General features: G+C 34.6%; 1 protein-coding gene across 1 annotated transcript in view; it reads right to left on the bottom strand.

Moving 5' to 3' along the window:
* The window catches only part of LOC115449509, a 233,322-nt gene extending 232,138 nt beyond the window's left edge, over positions 1 to 1,184 (bottom strand). Inside the window, exon 1 of the mRNA XM_037439633.1 lies at positions 378 to 1,184. The gene's annotated coding sequence lies outside the window, so the exon portion shown is untranslated. The remainder of the gene's footprint in view (positions 1 to 377) is intronic.
* Between the last annotated feature and the right edge of the window lie 18,621 nt (positions 1,185 to 19,805).

Raw genomic sequence — 19,805 nt, 5'->3', positions numbered from 1 at the left:
TGTAGTAATGTGAAAATTATTTCCTTTCATACATCTTTCATTCATATGCTTAATTTATGTTACATTAGGAGACTCAATTTAATAATGGTAATCGACGAAACGCATTCAGAATTTGTTACAAAGACGTAAACAACAATTATAGTATACCACTTGGCACTTTTAATATAATAATTTGTCTAACAAATTAACTTCAATAGTAAGCTTCATTGTTTACCCTTTTGGGATCAAAACAGCGAATGTTACGTCTACATATGTACGAACGTATCGTATACAAATATCGGCGCAACTTGGTAAACTCTTTTTAACTAAAGTTTTCACAACACACAACTTTTCACTAAACTGTGTAAACTAGTAAAACTAACTTTAATACTGATCACCTGTCACTTATTCGCGTACCCGGGCCATAAGCAAGGTCAAAAAGTGATTGTAGCGTCCTCCTAGCAGCCGCCAGAAGTAAACACAAATTACAACAGCATCATACGAACGTCACTCGAGTTACACTTCAAAACAATATCTTAAATCCACTGAAACACTATCATTTGTCGCGTACACAGTCACAGCAGCACTATAACACGGCCTCCGAGTCAGAAAACAGTGTTTCGCCTTTCAGCATAACCTCAAAACATCTTACTGACACTCCGCGGCCCACAGGAATTAATAAAAAGTTTCTTTATAAAACAAGTGGGTTGTGAGCATGTTCCAAAATGGCGGAACTTTGCGTTAACTTCGGAACGTAGAGCGACGTGAAGTTGTAGGGTGCGCGACTTGTGCGGCTCGCGGTACGGTCGCGCAGCCACCACTAACTTTTCTCACAACAAACTCACTTTAACAACTTATCGACGCTTCCCGGGTATAAAAAAGTATTTTAATTATCTAAAAAAAGTAATTTCAAGTACCTATGATATGCCAAAAGTAGTTTCAACGTTGTTTATAAAGAGTTGAAAAGTGGAACATTCGCGTAGCGCTCCGGCACCGTACCGCGAGCCGCGTAGTCGACAGGGGTTCGGTCGGGGAAAATCAATAACTTACGGCCGACTCTCTCCGCCGCTCTCCGCGTTTAATCATACACTTTGTGAGCAAAACATTAAAACTTGTCCGTTTGTTTGTCCGGAGGCGGAACGTTGTCGATCGGGCGCGGGGGTGGGTGCGAGCGAGTTGCCGCGCGAGAGAAGGAGCGGGCAGCGGCGCCGACGACCGGCAACGTACTTCGCCACTTGCCAGAGTTTACTTGGCGCAAAGTTTTCCGAGGTGTTCTTACAAAGAAGTGCGGTTATATACTGCAACGTGTGGAGATTGGCGTCGCCCCGCGCCCCGCGGCTATCTGCCCACAACTTTGCTGCATTGTTATCGGTGGCCAAGTTCAAATTAAAACTTTGTTCTTTCAAAGTTTGTGGTTAAACTGTACTACAGTTATTCTTTAGTAGTTGTAAACGTGTTTTAATAGCGATTTGTGTTTATATTAAACTGAATGTCGTGATTTACATGAGTTTTTATATGTTTTACGTTTTAATATTACAAATACTTAATTAGAGATTGCCTCGAGCAATCAGATCTCCAATTGTATCTCCTTTCTGCCTTTATTGTTTTTAATCTTAAGCACAGTATTTATGTGTTTGGTGTACAATAAAGCTATGAATAAATAAATATAGTATCCATGAAAAATCATTAGCGCAATTCGGCCAATTAATAATAACTATTCATTATAGGAATAATTGATTTAATTTCAATGACATAGTAATAAAGTATAGCATAATGGAAGAAAATTGTGACTAAAAACATGCTAACACAAACAGACGTGTACATATTGACAGAGTATATTTACCTTCGTCCTCGAAATATTACTCGACCGTATATGTCACAAATGTAAGTGTATCAATTACCCTTATCATATTTACTTTCAACAACAACTCATTTTAGTATCGGCATGTTACTCTTTTGGGACAATAGGGCGTTTTGGACGCCTCAATCATAAGACTACTTAAACCAAGAGCGAATAAAGTGATTTAATTCCATAAGTTGTAGACAAGTTAGGCGATTCGACCCCAAGCTCCGACACTCGTTTATTTTCACCAATATAATCTACCGAATAGTAACAATCGCAATTGTCATCCAATTTAAATAGAGCTCCTGCTCTCCTTTCTCTATTTGCGATGTGAATAAGATTAGAACCTTGCATAAGCATGATCAAAGTTCTTTATAAGTTGGTCGTTTGGTGAGTCGGGCGACAGATCGGCCGACTGGTCCAATTTCGCTCGACGGAAAGACTTTATCGCACATTTCCCGGAGTGGAGTATTAACAAGTATTTTATGAGATAAATAAGTTATCTCAAGATACTGGTAATGTTTGTTACGAATAATATTTAGAGAGTACTTATTTTCGGCAATGTGTGTAATTACAAATATTATATTAATTATTATATTTCTTTAGATTATTTTTATGAACATCACAATAAATGTCTTCTAGATCTTGTTTATTACAATTTATTAGTAAGTTACGAGAAACAAACAAGCCGTGTTTATGTATGTAGAATAAGGAACAAAGAGCAACTAAGGATATCTTATGAGGATTATTTGGAATGTAGGATAGCTCCTGAGGGATGTGTTTGATATTGATGTACGACCAGGAAACAAATAAAACTGGACAAGTGCGGGTTGGAGTCGGACACCGAGGATTCCATACAAACTTGTAGGTAGAGTATCCAAGTGTATAAGTTCAAACCTGACAAACTTAACTTTGCCGTTCGATCCCTAGACACGGTTATTGCACTAATCGCATATAATAAGTTTGTAATATTAAATTCTCTTTTATAATAACAAAAAAAAAAGGATTTGTGTTTAGAATTTATTTTAAAGTGTACGTTCTTATAAATTCTAGGATTATCTATAGAACTTGGCACTTATATTACAATTCTTTTATCGACGAAGTCTACAACCACGCATATTCTCCACATTGAACTTGGCTTCCATTTTAACATTTATGTTTTAGATGGAATTTTCTTTACATGAACTGTAAGTCATAGCTTCTTAATAAATTGCATGATTCTACGTCAACGGGAAGTACCCTATAGGTTTTGATTCACTTGTGAAATCACAAAATATACGACATAAACCGTCATATCTTTTAACAGCGAGGACTTTGATTTTTTTTTTAGATAAACCATAGGCTTTATATGTGATATAACTTTTATATTGATATCTCTACTAGTCCCGGAGAAAAAGGGTTAAGTGAAAGACAGCCTATAAGGGTCTCTTTCAAACTACAGAACCCTAAAACAACGCGACTTTTCGATGTCAACAGTGACATATATTCTGAATATATTATAGTGAACACTCAGTTCAAATAATATCGAGCTTATTTAATTAATTGCTTTAATGGAAAGCTAAATTTGAATTAGTATAATATTACATTGTACTCGCAAGTTATATTTTGTTAGCATACATAATTTATAACAATGAAAGTTTAAACAAAGGCAGAAGATATAAAGATAAGTCAAAAAATTTGCAAAAGTTGTTTAAATAGAAAATGTAAATTTAAAACGTAAATGCGAACATTATGAAAATGTATATAAAGTTATTTACAGTTAAAATATACCAGTATAGTATTAACATATAAAAATCATAGTCCAATTTCCAATTACGTACCGATTCAAAACTAATTTCAAGTTGTTAGTTCTGTTGCTGATCTACAAAAGAAATATAACCTTAACACAACAGCACTAAGTTTAATACAATACTAAGTATTTGCTGGTAGAATATATTTTGTATCCGCCCGAGTAGCGGGCACCTAAAGGTGTCACAAACTACCATAATGACCTTCGTGTGTCGCGATTCGAAATCAGCTTGTATATATTCAAACAGGCCGGCAAAATTGTATCGACTGACGAGGCTTAATCATCTATCGTCAGTTGACATTCTATTCGGACCTCACTTTACTTACTATCTGGTGCATTAGCGTCACTATGTCGTACGCGAATAAAAAGATATAGCATACAACATAACCCTGTATTTTATGATATTACTAAGAGAAGGATTTAAATCTGTTCTCACTTACATACGTTTTGTAACACAGGTGTATTAGAGCGAAAATATTCCTGTAGTTTTTTTTACACCAAACCCTCTTGATATGGGTCAAAGATTGTTTGTACTACATTACCGCATTGTTTTTCTACGTATATTGTTTATAAATACACTATTTGTTTTTCTATGTAAATGTTATGTCTCTTTCTATGTTATGTCAAACTTGTAGGAAATTTGATAGTAAATGAGCTCTGATTGTCTTTATCTAAGGTCACCCACGAAAAGAGTGCAAACTACCAATGCACGATACACGACTATTTCATCGACACCAATGCACGATACGCTGTAATTGGCAATGATTATCAGATCTTAGATTTTGTCTTCGAAAAATTCCATATTCAAACGAAATCAAAAACAAATGAAGGTCAGATCAAATCAAAATGACCTTTATATAAATATAATAGAATATAGAACGGTACAATTCCCTTTAACTTTATCATAATCACGGGCGTTGAAACGTGCGACGTTTGCCTGAACTATTCAGAAATTCAGAAGTTGAATCCGTGGCTCAGTGGTGCAATCATTTCACACCCTAACGCTTATTCCCCTTTACTGTTGTACGTATATTTGTATTAGATATCTAGACTCATCTAGGGGAAAGGGCGGTGTAATCTGTTTCTTTATAATCAAATTGACCTTCACGTAACTGTAAAGGTCAATTTAATTTTTTAATAAGTTCTGGCAAATAGAATTCGTAAGAATGGAATCAGCGTTATTAAATTACAATACAGAAAATAAATAAATTACATACAACCTTATTTTATCTTCATAAATTTATTTCATTTCATTATTCTAATCTGTAAACGTTTATTAGAAATAAAAAGTTTGATTATTCAAATAAGCAGTGCAAACAACAGATCTTGGCATAAAACGTTTTTTAAAAATAGTTTTAGCAGTTTTCCCCCGAGCGCGCGTTTAATATTTTTCAATTTACGACACAAAAGACGACTATGGCAAAAACATTTGAATCCAAGTAAAGAGCGCTCAAGAAACAAGCTGATGTTACGTTTCTCAAAGCCTCGGAAATAGTATTTCAAAGACATCTCCAGATACATCTCGTCTGTTTGTATATACACCTGCAAAAGGTAATGTTGTTCTTATTTTGTGTTCTCAGAAAATATCTTCGGAATATTTGCGTATCAACATTTGTAATTTTCCCATTCCAACATTTCTACTATTAATAATTTATGTAGTGTGTGTAATACGTTACGTACGTTAATATGAATAAGAACACATAATCTTTGTTCTGATTTTCTGCGTGAAAATTTGTCGAAACATTCAAAACCATAGTAGCTCGACATTCTATAGCTGTCACATTCCCTCTATGTCAATAAACGTTTTCTATCTCGCTCCCGTATAAGCTGAGTTTTCATTTTGTGAATGTGCGCTTTTAATTGAAGGTCAATGGACTTCCGCGTTACAATGTACTCTCAGTTTTATGTCGCCCTAGTACTTTTGTCAGGCGCATGCTTTTTTTATTACGCACAGTGAGAGTTTTTTAACATTACTATAAAATTAACGATGGTCCCAAATCATAACAGTTTAACAAACACCGACATAATATTATTGAGGTTATTCGCAAAAATAAACAGAGCGAAATGTAAACAAGTGAAAAGGCATGTTGTTAAACAGCTTATTATTTACGAAAATAGATGAAATAATAGATTGATCCTTCAAGCCGGTGACCTTTGTTACACGTGTATTGAAGGAAGGAAATTTGCGATATTTACATACTCTTTATGGCTGAATGAATACAAAGTTTGTTCAAGGTAATACAATATTTGGAGTTAGATCCGTTTGTGACAGTATACAAAATTGTGTTTAGTGTGGCGTGCGAAACTTAATAAGCCTATTGAAATGTTTTTTGCTTCGAATATTAGTTACTTTAATTCAAATCATAAAAGAGCATATATACATATTTTTCATAAATAACAAAAAAAAATATATTTTTATCAGCGATTAACATAATTGGTGTTTTATTTATATGGCTCAAATTCTTTAAATTAACAAAAGCCTATGACTATGAATAATTAAGAATGAACGATTAGGCGATATCGTTCTTCATTTGAATATTAACAAACGCGTAAATGTATTTGTAGTTTTAAAAATAATATATCGATGCAATTTTAACAGCAAATTGAAAATGCATGCTTCTGCGTGACATGTTAATCGGAAATATATGTTAACATTCGTACAATAAATGTATTGCACATAAACATAAAGCAATTATGTTTACCTAAAGCTTTATATTTTGTTAAATACATTTTCAGGAAGCCCGTACGGTAGGAGTTTCTAAGAAACGTACTTTGCCTATTCCAAGACCGTAGTTGGAATTGAATCAATAGTACTAGGAAGTTTCTGGTAAAGCAGAACAGAAGTGTTAGCATATTAAGATTCATTACTATACCTTACTAAAATACTAATAAATTAATTGAATGGATTACAAAGCTTTTAATAAGGATTTGTTTTCATGCGACTGAATCACGAGCCGAGCACACTGGTATGATAGTAAACGCTATGAATACTTAAATGACAATGAATCTCAAAACAACGCGTCCTTCTCTATCTGATACATTGCTAGGCGGCAGGAATATACAATACCTTGTACCACCTCGGACTGACGTGCAGACAAGATCTATCGATGTTAGGTAAAGCATTAATATTTTTGGGACGATTATAGTAAAGTAATGGAACCCTTGAAGGCCCACCTAATTTTAAAACTTTAGAAAATTGTTTCATGTATAAATATAACGACAAACCTTTGATTAAATTGCAAGATATCGTTACATGTTGTAACATTTAATAAAATTCGTAGTATGTTTTGCATTACAACACAAATAATATCAAAAGCATGCAATGTGGGCCTTATTAGGAACCAGTCCTTTTCGGTCACACTATCTTATATTTAAAAATAGAATGATCTTAATTATCTTTTAAAAAATAAAAAGACAATAAAAGTTATTAATCGGCATTAACGTATTTAGTGATTCAAAAATATTTTTATTTATATATTAGAACATTTTAAATCTCACAATTAAATATTAAAGCTCTTGACACGTTTTTCCTGTTCCCGTTGGTACTGACACGGAGTCTCCACCCCTTTTGTCTGTATTAAATTATTTCGCATTAAAAATATATTCTTTAAAATGTAATTAATTATGTACCACCCCATTGGCCGGGACTTGGGGCGGGCGAAAATAGAATTTTATAATTATTTATTTATCAATGGGAAGAAACGATCGAATTTAAATGTTTTTTCATATTAGCCGTAACATTTCTTTCTATATGGTATGAAGTTATTGTCTAAAATAGAAGAGCTGAAAAAAGTAGTTATAGAAGTGTCAATACAGCAGTTGGCTTCAGTAGAATTCATTGAAAAAGTTTTTATATAAATCTAAAGTTGGAACATTCAATTTACTCGTTGCGCAAATGGCCTTAGAATGACCTAGATTGTCATAACATAATTACAAATAGTATGGACTATCAAAAATAATGGTTGTATAAGAAATAAATTAGGATTTTTTCTTTCGACTACTTTTTTATGAAATTACGATATGTAACGTATCTCTTTATTTACTTTAGATTTACTCTTTATTTACGGTTAGAATTTTTATGATACAGGATAGAATTTTTGTTTCATGATATTAATTAATAAAACATGATTTAATGTTAGATAGTCTTTAAATTAAATTTAAACAATTCTGTTATATAATAAATACTTACTTAATTTTAGTGTAAAGTAACCACTATTACGTTGGTACTCACTCGTGTCTCTTAAGTAATAATGTTGGCACGTGTAACGTGTAAGGAAATACTAAACTGCACTTTGAGCGCTTTGTTTATAAAATTAAGAGTTAGAATACTTTGTTTCCATTTGCACAAAGTAAATAAATATCTTTATTGATATAATTTTTAATATTATACGTCGCGTTGAAACTTCATACACTTCTTGCAGTACCAATTAATTGATCATATTTTATGGTTAAAATATAAGTCAGTCTGTCAGTAAGTTAAATATAATATAAGTCTATTCGCTGCATATATATCAACACAATTAAAAATAAACATCGCCTTTTACACTATTTCTAAAATTACACTACTCTATAGAGAAGCCATATGGAGTTCACACTGTCAATTAAAGCCAATACTGTTTTACCAATAGTGCTAAAGGCATATCGCTATGAGAAGTCGCTTGTTTAGAAGCCCCTACATATCGGTGTGTTGCGTCACAGCTAACAGTCTGGCACAGTCCGTCAGAATCTATTAAGAGGATTACTAGGTGCATTCAGAAGACGAGGGTCGTATCCATGTCTCGTAGGTAGTTGCGCCGACTGTCACACCGCGGCGTATTGTAGCTAACGTTACGAATATTATTGTATTTTATATGTAGTAAATATTTTTCAACAGACTGGTAAACATTTAATAACAGACTGCCTTGGTGTCGTAGTTGTACTGCATGCGTGGTACGGCAGCGCTCTGAGGTCCTGGGTTCGAATCCCGGGTCGGGCAAAGCGATATTGGGGTTTTTCTGCTCAATATCAGCCGGGAGTCTGGAATTTGTGCCCGATATGGCGATAGGCCCGCCTCTTATCACGGACCACACTCGGCGAAAAGTAGATGCCCTGGTTGCATCTTTGCATACCCCTTCGGGGTTAAGTGCGTGATGATATGTGTGTGGTGAATATTTTTACTATATCCCACAGTGGCGAAGGGTCCATATAACCAGACCCCTACCGGCTTCCCTTTCGTAATTTATGTAAAATCTAATTATAATTAGAATGATCCGCAGATTGCATTTACGCATATTAGAACATATACGTTGTGTCGAGTTATCTTACTGAAAACTTCACCCTCCGCTACTGATATGTTAAACATACTTGGGCCAACTGACAATAGTTTTGAGAATATGCTCAGCGCTGTTAGAATATCATGTGAAGGCTATAATATAATTAGCTCGAGACAGAAAAAGGTGGCATGCTATGATAGAGGCCTATGCCCAGCAGTGGGACTACATAGATTGTGGATGATGATGAAGATATAAAAGGAAATTCAAGCCGTTTTATAAAACAATTCAAATATTTTTTTAATTACGATTGAAATACTTAAAGTTTAATTTTTACATTGTATTTTAATCTATGAACATGTATTATTTTGTTAACAAACAAAACGTCTAGTAAGTGTGAATGCAGCCGCATCTAATCCACTGTCAGCTAAATTATTTATGCATTTAAAAGGATTTACTCTTAATATGAGGTGTAGCAGCGCGGTCACGACTTCCACACTCGACAGCGCCGTTGAAAAGTTAATTACTGCCATTGTTAATGTTTGTATAAGACTTTATCATATCATGTTAGATATAAGGTCTTAATCACTATTTTATTAAATTGTGTGAAGGAAGAGTTAATTGGCAAATAATACTGTTTGAAACTTTAATTTGGTTTATTTCATAATTAGTATTGCGTAAAAACAGACACTATTCTGCTACAGTAAATGTATCTATATAAAATATAAGAATCAGCGATAGCCTAATTGGGTGTGGAACGTTTGCCGGGACGAATTCTAAAATTATGTGTGTATTTTTATTTAATTATCGCTTACTTTAACGGTAGAGGAAAACGTTATGTCATCATGCATCAACCTGCATGTCAAGAAAAGGTGTGTGAAGTCTACCAATTCGCAATATCCCACTGAGTAGTAGAGGAGAGCCATGCCCAGCAGTGGAGAGTATGTAATATAGGGATGATATTTATAGTTATTAAAATCCACTCAATTCACACAGAGTGCATTTTTCTAACAAATAATGAGCGAATATTAATTATCCGTTGGTACAAAAATGTTTATTAGTCTAAATAGGAGGATAACAATAAAATAAAACCATACGAACCGGCGACGACACAAGTATCTGAGACAGCTCTCAGGAAATTGACGTCGCGTTGTCTCTAAACACAATAACTCTTGGCTTTGTACTTTACATAACGTTAATGTTTAGGAATGAGGATATTAGAGTATCGCAAGTTTCTCTGAATGTGGGGAGATTATTTATAAAAATAGCGTATGTCAGTTTTTTTTCGATGATTAAACGAGCAAACAGTTTACTAAAAAAAGTCCGTTCGCGGCATGTAAATCTATAGTATCCAGAATTTTATCGATTTCCATTAGTTAAAGACTTTTGTGAATCTGATCAAAAGTATCAAGATTAGTCCTACACAATATAAACTTACGTACGTATAAACTTTACCCAGAAATATAATATTAGTATACATATGTCAGAGGTTTATATGCGTAAACAGTGTAATTAAATGGAATGAATACCTTCATTAAACTATATGACTGTCACAATACATTAACAGCACCGAATAGCGCTTAGATTGTGAGAAATCTTTCTAAATTCGCTATGCGGCGGTGATATATTCTCAGTAATTCTGAAAAATGATCACTTTGCTGTTCTTTCTAAATAGTTAGATGTTATAATGCATAGTACATTTACTAGCCTTGCTTTTGCGGCGAGCATGAGTTGTTGGAAGTAATATTTCCTCCGTTGTCTTGGCGTTATGCACTGGCTTATATGTTTATTTATCACTATATTTAGTAGAAAAGTATTTTTTCCCTTTATCCTGTTTCTTTTTTTACGTAAACGCTAAATTGTAAATCAAACCCTAGTAAATGTTTTCGTGTAAGATTGAGAACAATAAATTGCAATCGACTACACTAACTTGAAATTGGTAGATTAAAACACGTCAGCAAGGATTTCGAAACTAGTAGAGCCATTTTTGACTGGCATGCTCAGGTCAGACTTTGCAATAATCACGTACTTTTAATTCAGTTGCCAAACATAACGGGGGCGAAAACACTAACCAAGCAAACAATACAAATGGAAACAGAACTGCGACGGTCTCGCGAAAACACGTCAATCAATGAAAAGTCCTTGACGCAAGTCAATTTGCGTTCCCGATGTTACCATTCTGAAAGGTGTACCAACTTTATAATTGGTGTCGGTGCGATTGTGTTATTAACGTCGGGAACAAAGATGGAATGTGAAAGCGCTCACGGTGGAACTTCACGCATCCATATTCTAAATTTCATTTGTATTAATTCCAATTAAGAGAATTCTATTTTGCGGGTGATAAAAGTCTCTAGGTAGGTCATGTGATAGATTGCTTGACAGGTATCAGAATATATATTTCTGCTATCAAATACCTTTGTGAAAGACTGTAGTATTTCAGTTTGGTGGAAATTTAACCACAGTAATTATTTAGTCTCTTGGTGAAGTTTGACAATGTTTTTTGATACCATAACGCTTACCATCAAATGACAAGCTCGCTCTTTTATCATTTATTAAAAAAATGGTGTCTAAGAGTTTATACACCAAGTTCTTATAATGTAGAAACGACGTCATAAAAATATGGCTTATCAAAAATGCCTGACTCTATAGAGACAACGTTCCTTGTTTCCTCTACGTCTACTAACGCGCATATTCCTGTCCAATTTCCATTTCAAGGATTCTTTTCAACGTCAATTGAAGCAAAAATGTAGAGCTGAAGACGTCAATTATGATTTATATCAAACTACGAAAATAAAATATTTTAAGTCTGTCGGTTTGAAATGTTTATCATTTTATAATATTGACACACACATTCCTTTTATCCCTAAAAGGGTAGGCAGCGGTGCTACTTGCACATCAACTTTTCGCCGTGTAGATATATTCCGACCCATGATAGGGGGCGAGCCTATCGCCATATCGGGCACAGATTCCAGACTCCGGGCTGACACTGAGCAGAAAAACCCAAATATCACTTTACCTGACCCGGGATTCGAATTCAGGACCTGAGAGCGCTGCCATATCCGGCATGCGATACAACTACGCCACCGAGGCAATCCACATATTTCCAGCATATGATATGGAAATGCGACGTCAACGCGTTATCAATCAATAGCTGTTGGAAGAAGAGCTTTTAAATAAAAAAAATATTATGTATTAACATTAAATGATTAGACTTCAACATGCAATTTACATTTATATAACAATATCTACATAATAATGAAAAAGTTCAAATATCATATAATATTATTGTAATAATTTTTAGATAAATATCTTTAAATCCTATTATAAAATATAAGACGTTCCGAAACCGCAGAAACCACTGAAGAAGTCGTCTTCTAAACGTAAAGACGTTGTGTATTTATAAAGGGTGACAGTATTTTTGATGCGGCCAGTGCGACCACAAGACTTAGCCAACTTCCAAAGCCCAGGGGCTCAAAGTCTAACGAATAACTTAAAAGTTTGGCCACCAAATACAGGGACGGTTTGAGAGGTATCGACGTGCTACAAAAAAATGTGATGTTCACCGTTTAATATTATTATATTATATTAATATTAATAACGGAGAGAGAATAAAGATTTATGATACTTATAGTTTTTGTAGGACGGAAAGGCTAAACACACATTTGAATGAGGCTGGATGAAATTTATGAAAACTGAACTGTTGGTAGTTACATTGCGGAAAATAATACTATTTTAAAAAAATGGGCTACTTTAGTCAAAGTTGAGAAAATTGAATTGAAACAATTGAGTCAAAGTTGAATTGCGATTGCCGATTGCTATTTATAAATCTGACCCCGATTATGTATCCTAAAGTCGTCTCTGTACTGACGCTTAAATTCGCCCCTCACGTCGTCGGATTGTAGCAGGTACGTGGATGGCTTTATTTTTAGAAATAGGTAAAGTGGATTGTTATACAACTTGCCACTCGGCAATCGATGTGGAGCTATGCAATTTTTATTTTTCTGCTACTTCGTTTGATTTCAGAATGGAAGTATATCTTGTTGTGCTGTACTGCATCCCAACTAATATTAAACATGCTATAACTGTCTCTCACCTTTTCACGGCGAAACCACTAAACTGATTTGGATGTATTCGGTATAGAATAAGCTTAAGCCATCAGAATATAGGCTACTTTTTATCCGGGAAATTTGTCTTTCACGCGGATGCAACCGCAAGCAATACCAAATAGAGTATAAATGGTAAAAAAATAAAAAAGCGACTCATTCCAAAGTTGCCTTCCTGGTAAACGTTGAAAAACATGACGTCCTTCGTTAGTCAATATTCTATTTCAAGGGTTTGAGTATATCTACTTCCATCAGAAAGACATTGCCTTGTCAAATAAAAAAAAAACTTTCCACATCTTTCAAAGTTTAAGACATACTGGCCTTATTATTAACTTTTATAAAAAATAAAAACATATTGCTAGTATAACACAACTTTGTCAGCATAAGTTAACCCAGCCCGCCCCCTACTCGATACCCAATCGTCGCGTGTATTTCCCAGTAGGGCCATTGTCTCGGACGCCCGTTCGATTCCCGCTTTGGCCAGATCATACACATGTAATTGCTATTGAGAGATTTATTGCATGTTGTCTCACTGAATTTACTTCTACAAACGTTTTATCTAATCTTCCCGCTCATTATTTGTTGATTGAGTGCTCTTTGTTTTGGTTAATGTTTGGGGACGCGTTTTTCGGATGTTCTGTAATTATTATGTCTATTATTATGAAGATTGTGAATTAAAAAATAGTTACATAACATTTTTGGACGCAGTTTAGCTTTGTGAAGTGATAACTAAATTAATAATACAATGGTTTATGATGTTCAAAATAAATGTAAAAATATATTAGGTAATACTAGCTTTTGCTCGTGGCTTCGCCCGCGTGAAGATAATTTTCGAGATATTTTTTTCTGGCTTACTACATACAACCATACATCTATCCTCACAAACTTTCGCATTTATAATGTAAGTAGGATCGTACATCTTCTTTTACCTGCCTTAGTATAGTCTAATGTCGGCTCAGCGGAACATTCAAGCATTATTGGGTAAACTTATAATGGATTTAGCTGAGATTTTTGTCTAGGCGTTAGCCAGGCGTCACGACGAGCGAAAAACAATTTATTTATGGGTAAGTCTTAGGCGTATACTATTTAAATCATATTTCAGACAATGGGATGCAAACGGACGGGTAAAATTAGTTACTTTTACTTGTATTGATAGTGTTAAAAATAATTGGATGTAGTTATATGTAAACGTAATTAATATTCCCAATGCCCAGTCGCTATAATTAGATATAGGTATTGTGGCGTCGAAATATCGATTGCTTCTCTATTTGCAACACGCTCGCACGTTGCTAACATATTAAATTGCCTGAATCCTATTACGTATTACAAATCGCTTCAATGAATCTCTAACAAAGGCTAGAGTTTGATTATATTACTCGATCGTAAAGTAAAATTAATAACTGTCGATTATTCGTAGTGTATTAGAATACATTAATAATTGCCTTACGTTTACATATTTTAGAGGTTTTTTTATGAATCTAGAGTAAATGTAAAATAACATTACTGATAATTTTATTTGATTTATTATAATTATATATTATATACAAAACAGCTTATAATCGGGTACACATTATATACAAAAATGCTTCAAGTTTTTTATCGTACTTATAATCCAAAATTTGTGTTCCGGAATTAATATTAAATATTAATGAGACGACAATTAAAATATAAATTTTGCTGGTGATGAGATATATTTTATATCCGCTTAGATAGCGACCACCGTACACAAGATGTGTAAAACCCATCATAATGGTGCACATAAGTGTGTCGCGTTCTGAGATCAGCCTGTGTATATCCGGTTCCAACTGACTAGCATAATTGTGTCGACTGTCGAGAGATAATCATTTCTCGTCAGTCGACACTATTGGATCCCACTCCACTTACCATGACGTGCAATGGACTCACTTTGCCTTGCACGTCTAAAAAAAACATACCACTTGGTGAATTACATAACATTCAACTATCTAATTAGTAACGAATCAAACGTATCAAAACAATCTAAATAAAACCGAAATAAAAAACTTCAATAATACTCCCAAGAAAAACAAAGCACTCCAACGTAATTTCGTTCCACGGCAGGCGTACAAAACAAGGATATTTTACGCGATAAATCATATTACCACTTATCAAGAAGTAAATACGCACAAAAGGAATCATAATAAATCCGCTCTCGAATAAATGAACTAATCAGAGAGGGCAGAAAGGAGAATTTCCCTCGCCGATAAAAACAACACTTTTCTGTTCGTAAAAAAAATCTCATTTTCGTTTATTGCAGTAAGGCTAATTTGAATTGAGTGCTATGCAGTTATGATTTAAGAGAGTGGATAATTTTAAGTAGCCGGTTGGGATCGACGTATAATAAACAAGGTTTTTTTTTGTTTCGTCTCGAATGTATTGGTTTGTTTGGCTGTTAATACCTATAATATTTGAATTTATATCGATATGTTAATATTACTTGAGTACATTTTTATATCAATTTACAAAATCGAATTATACTCGGAATAAAACCTGATGTCTAAAGATTTTCCGCAACGATACGCTGGGAATGCAATGCGATCTGGCATACTGCTGAAAGGCAGTTTCAGGATGGCTTTCAACTAAAGTGAAGAAAGTAAGCAGGATGGAGTTGGAATATTATTAACAAGTTGAGCCCTATGTAATATTTTGATTGATATTACCTATGACTTCTTCGGTGGTGTAGTTGTGGGTGCAGCTGAAATGTTGAGGTCTTGGGTTCGATCCCCGAGTTGGGCAAACTGTAGGGTTTTCTACTCAATATTAGGCCAGAGTGTAAGGCGTGAGTACGTGTGTGTATTTATTATGTTGTTATCACAGTTATATAAATAATAACCACATTTTAAAAAAATATATTATAGTATACTGAGATTCATCAGCTTTTAATGTTTCTTTTGCTTCAAGTACGATTATGAACAACGAAGAAACATTGCGAATCATCAAAAGACGGCCACACACACCGCGGACAATATCTTAGAGTGAGATACTTGTCACTTGTCCATTTTCAACACAATAGGGATGACATACATTGTATTTATCATAATAGCACTACATTTTATAAGGACAACGTTAAATCGAGGTGTAAAGTGCAAACAGAAGTAGTTGTTTTTAGTTTTGAAACAGATAAAACGACAATTATCACAATTATGGACAATAATTACAATTATCTATTGGAAAGGCTCGTCTTTATTCACACTCATGGCGTTTATCCTCGAAGGGTTAGACAGAGCACAGAGACACTTTTCTGCCGTGTGTATTCTGTCTCATAATATAATAGGGTGCGAATCTATCGCCATACTGGGCATATTTGAAACTCCAGATTAATACTGAGCAAAAAAAACAATATCACTTTGCCCGAATGGGGGGTCAAACCCCAGACTTCAGCACTGCAGTCGTAGCGTAATACCATGAGTAATTAAATACTATCTACTAATAATATAATTACAAAAGTTTACAAAAATGTTTAGAAGATTAGATGCATTGACATATATTATATATAGAGACGAACGACCATATAAACTATTTGTTCAAAATCTGAACTAAAATGGCAACTAAAACGTCACTATTATAACCTATTTGTGCACTTGAACAACAAATAATGTTACTTATTTGACTAATATTTTATTAAAATCTATGTTTAATCTTAGACTCGAGTTCTTATATCATGAGCGCCACTCCGTACACAACCACAAGCTGTCAATATAGATCATACTAAAGTTAGTTTGAATGGATTGCAGTTCAATTCAGTTGAACGCAGTGAATGTTCGGAACGCCAAATCTAGTACGTTGTTACATATATATCGATGGTTAGATGTTTGTTAATAAACACCAAAAGCGTTGAAAGATTTTGGATCGAATTTAGTACCGAGATAAGAGTAACATATGGTACCTTTTTATGCAATAAAACTACACAGTAGGTCCTTTATATTGAAAATGGTTCACACAAACTAAGCTAATTTTATACCTAGTAATTAATACATATAATATAAGTAAACAAGGCGGAAACGAGGCAAGCCCCACGCACCTCAGGGCGACATCTCCGATTCTTGTTCGTGCCTTAATTTATGCGTACTAAGATAAGGCGTAATAAATAGGCAGCAGGAATAACGTTTTAAAATAATCACCCTTAAATTGTTCTTTGAACGGAACAAGAATGATGTAGAGACTCGTACTCTTACAAAAATATTTTTATCAGTCTGTGTTGGCAGCACATTACTTTATATATAAACAAAAGTAGATCGAATTAAATCTATACTATTATATAAAGCTGAAGAGTTTGTTTGTTTGTTTGTTTGTTTGAACGCGCTAATCTCAGGAACTACCGGTCCAAACTGAAAAATTCTTTTTGCGTTGGATAGCCCTATGTTCGTGGAGTGCTATAGGCTATATATCATCACGCTATACCCAATAGGAGCGGAGCAGTAATGCCTAATCTCAGGAACTACCGGTCCGAACTGAAAAATTATTTTTGCGTTGGATAGCCCTTTGTTCGTGGAGTGCTATAGGCTATATATCATCACGCTATACCCAATAGGAGCGGAGCAGTAATGGCTAATCTCAGGAACTACCGGTCCAAACTGAAAAATTCTTTTTGCGTTGGATAGCCTTTTGTTCGTGGAGTGCTATAGGCTATATATCATCACGCTATACCCAATAGGAGCAGAGCAGTAATGGCTAATCTCAGGAACTACCGGTTCGAACTAAAAATTCATTTTGTATTGGATAGCCCTTTGTTCGTGAAGTGCTATAGGCTATATATCATCACGCTATGACTAATAGGAGCAGAGCAGTAATTGATAATCTAAGAAACTAGGATTTTGAACTGAATAATTCTTTTGTGTTGGACAGCCCTTTGTTCCTGGAATGCTATAGGCTATATATATCGTCACGCTATGACCAATAGGAGCGGAGCAGTAATGAAACATGATGCAAAAACGGGGACAATTTATTAGTTTTGAGAGCTTCTGTTGCGTGCGCTGCGTAAACGGTTAAAGTTATGCAACAATAATGTATGACGGGATTGTTCCTCTTAAAAGTTCTACAAAAATATATCATAAAACAAAGTCCCCACTGCATCGGTCTTCCCGAACGTGTTAAACTCAAAAACTACCCAACGTATTAGAATAAAATTTGGTATGGAGACAGTTTGAGACCCTGGGAAGAACATAGGCTCCCGGGAAAATATATAGCGTGACTTTTATAACGGAAAACCTTAGCCCGAAAAACTTTATAACGCGGGCGGAGCCGCGGGCAAAAGCTAGTGTAATATAATAATAATAAAAATACTAGACTTGTATTATATACTGCTCACTGCTGATCACGGTTCTCTTCTACTACTGAGACAGTTTAGGCCTTGGTCCATCACGCTGGCATAGTGCGGTTTGGCAGACTTCACATACCTTGAAAATTCTTATTAAGAATTCTCAAGTGTGTTGGCTTATTTATGATTGTAAAAAGTAGGAAGCTATTGTAACGTTACCTTTTCGGATGATGAACACTTTAGTCCGCTCCGTGACCACGAAGGCTGCAGTCTTCGAAACGTCGGAAGAAAATAATAATATAAATAAAATAAAATAAAATCCGTAAATGTATTTATTTCAATACCTAACATGAGTGTAAACATAAAATATTATTAAACAAACCAACAAGTATAGTCATTAGTCGAACCAAAAAAAAATATTGTAAAACAAAGCAATGAAACAATTAAATCTCCATATATTTTCCTGTGACGATTTTCTCAGTTTTAAGAAAAGAGTGGCTCCCGCCGCAGTCGCCCGAGGCAGTGAGCCGTTCTGTTATGTTTCTCTTGAAAATTATTTATAACTCTGAAATGTTATACAATATAGAAATATAAATGTTACGTAAAAATACAAGTATATTTTATGGAAGTAATATTAAAGGTATTCTGTAAAATAGGCTTTTTAAGTATATATAATAGCTGTTATAAATTTCGAAAAGATCAAGACCTACAAAGGAAAACAGAAATATATTTAGCTCAACGATTCTACGAATTTCGATTGAATTGGGTATAAATTTGCTTGATTTGACTTTCACGTAGCCGCGTACACGAGTAATACGTATACATTTAAATAGACGCTGAAATCACAAACTTTTGCAACTTAACGATGGGCGACGCACACATCAAGAGTCGGAAGAATTCAAAACAACTCGATAAACAAGTGATCTAATTAAATCAAAAACAAACAAACTTTTTGAAAGTTTAAACTAATCAAAGAAAAAGGACATCAATATAGACGCGCGGAATGGGGCAACTTTCTTCAATCTTTCGCAAGCGAGGAATTTAATTAACGGAGTAGGGTGAGCGTGCCCAGGCTGGACACCGGACCGGTTCCTAATTGCGGGCTGTCAGCAACAGCCACGGTCACCCTACTCGCCTCTACAGTACCAATGTCAAAACATTTTACACAAGTTTAAACTGCGCTGTTATTCCAACTTAAATTGACTAATTAAAATATAAATGTTATCACCACATATATTGGATTTACTCGCACGCGATTTTTTTATAATTTACATAACCGTTGAATAAGGCTTACAAAGTTGGATAAAATGAATTCCGAAATACCTTTTACTATTACGCTGCAAAATGTATAGTGTACGGGAACTATTATGAGTCAGCATGTAAAGTATTCGTATATAAGTCCACTCATAAAGCGGCCGAGATAATCACTGGGGGAGCATAAAACCGAAGGATAGCGGGCCGCGGTGGCTTTTAAAAAGTAGTAAAAACTCTCAGACATTAATCCGGTAACAGTTGGCAGGTGAGACCGGATCGATAGCGTTTTCGTCTTATATTAAAATAATTATGA

Source organism: Manduca sexta, chromosome 17 (assembly GCF_014839805.1).
Source record: "Manduca sexta isolate Smith_Timp_Sample1 chromosome 17, JHU_Msex_v1.0, whole genome shotgun sequence".
Lineage (NCBI taxonomy): Eukaryota > Metazoa > Arthropoda > Insecta > Lepidoptera > Sphingidae > Manduca > Manduca sexta.
Note: the sequence above shows the minus strand (reverse complement) of the source record. Positions and strands in the feature narration are given on the sequence as shown.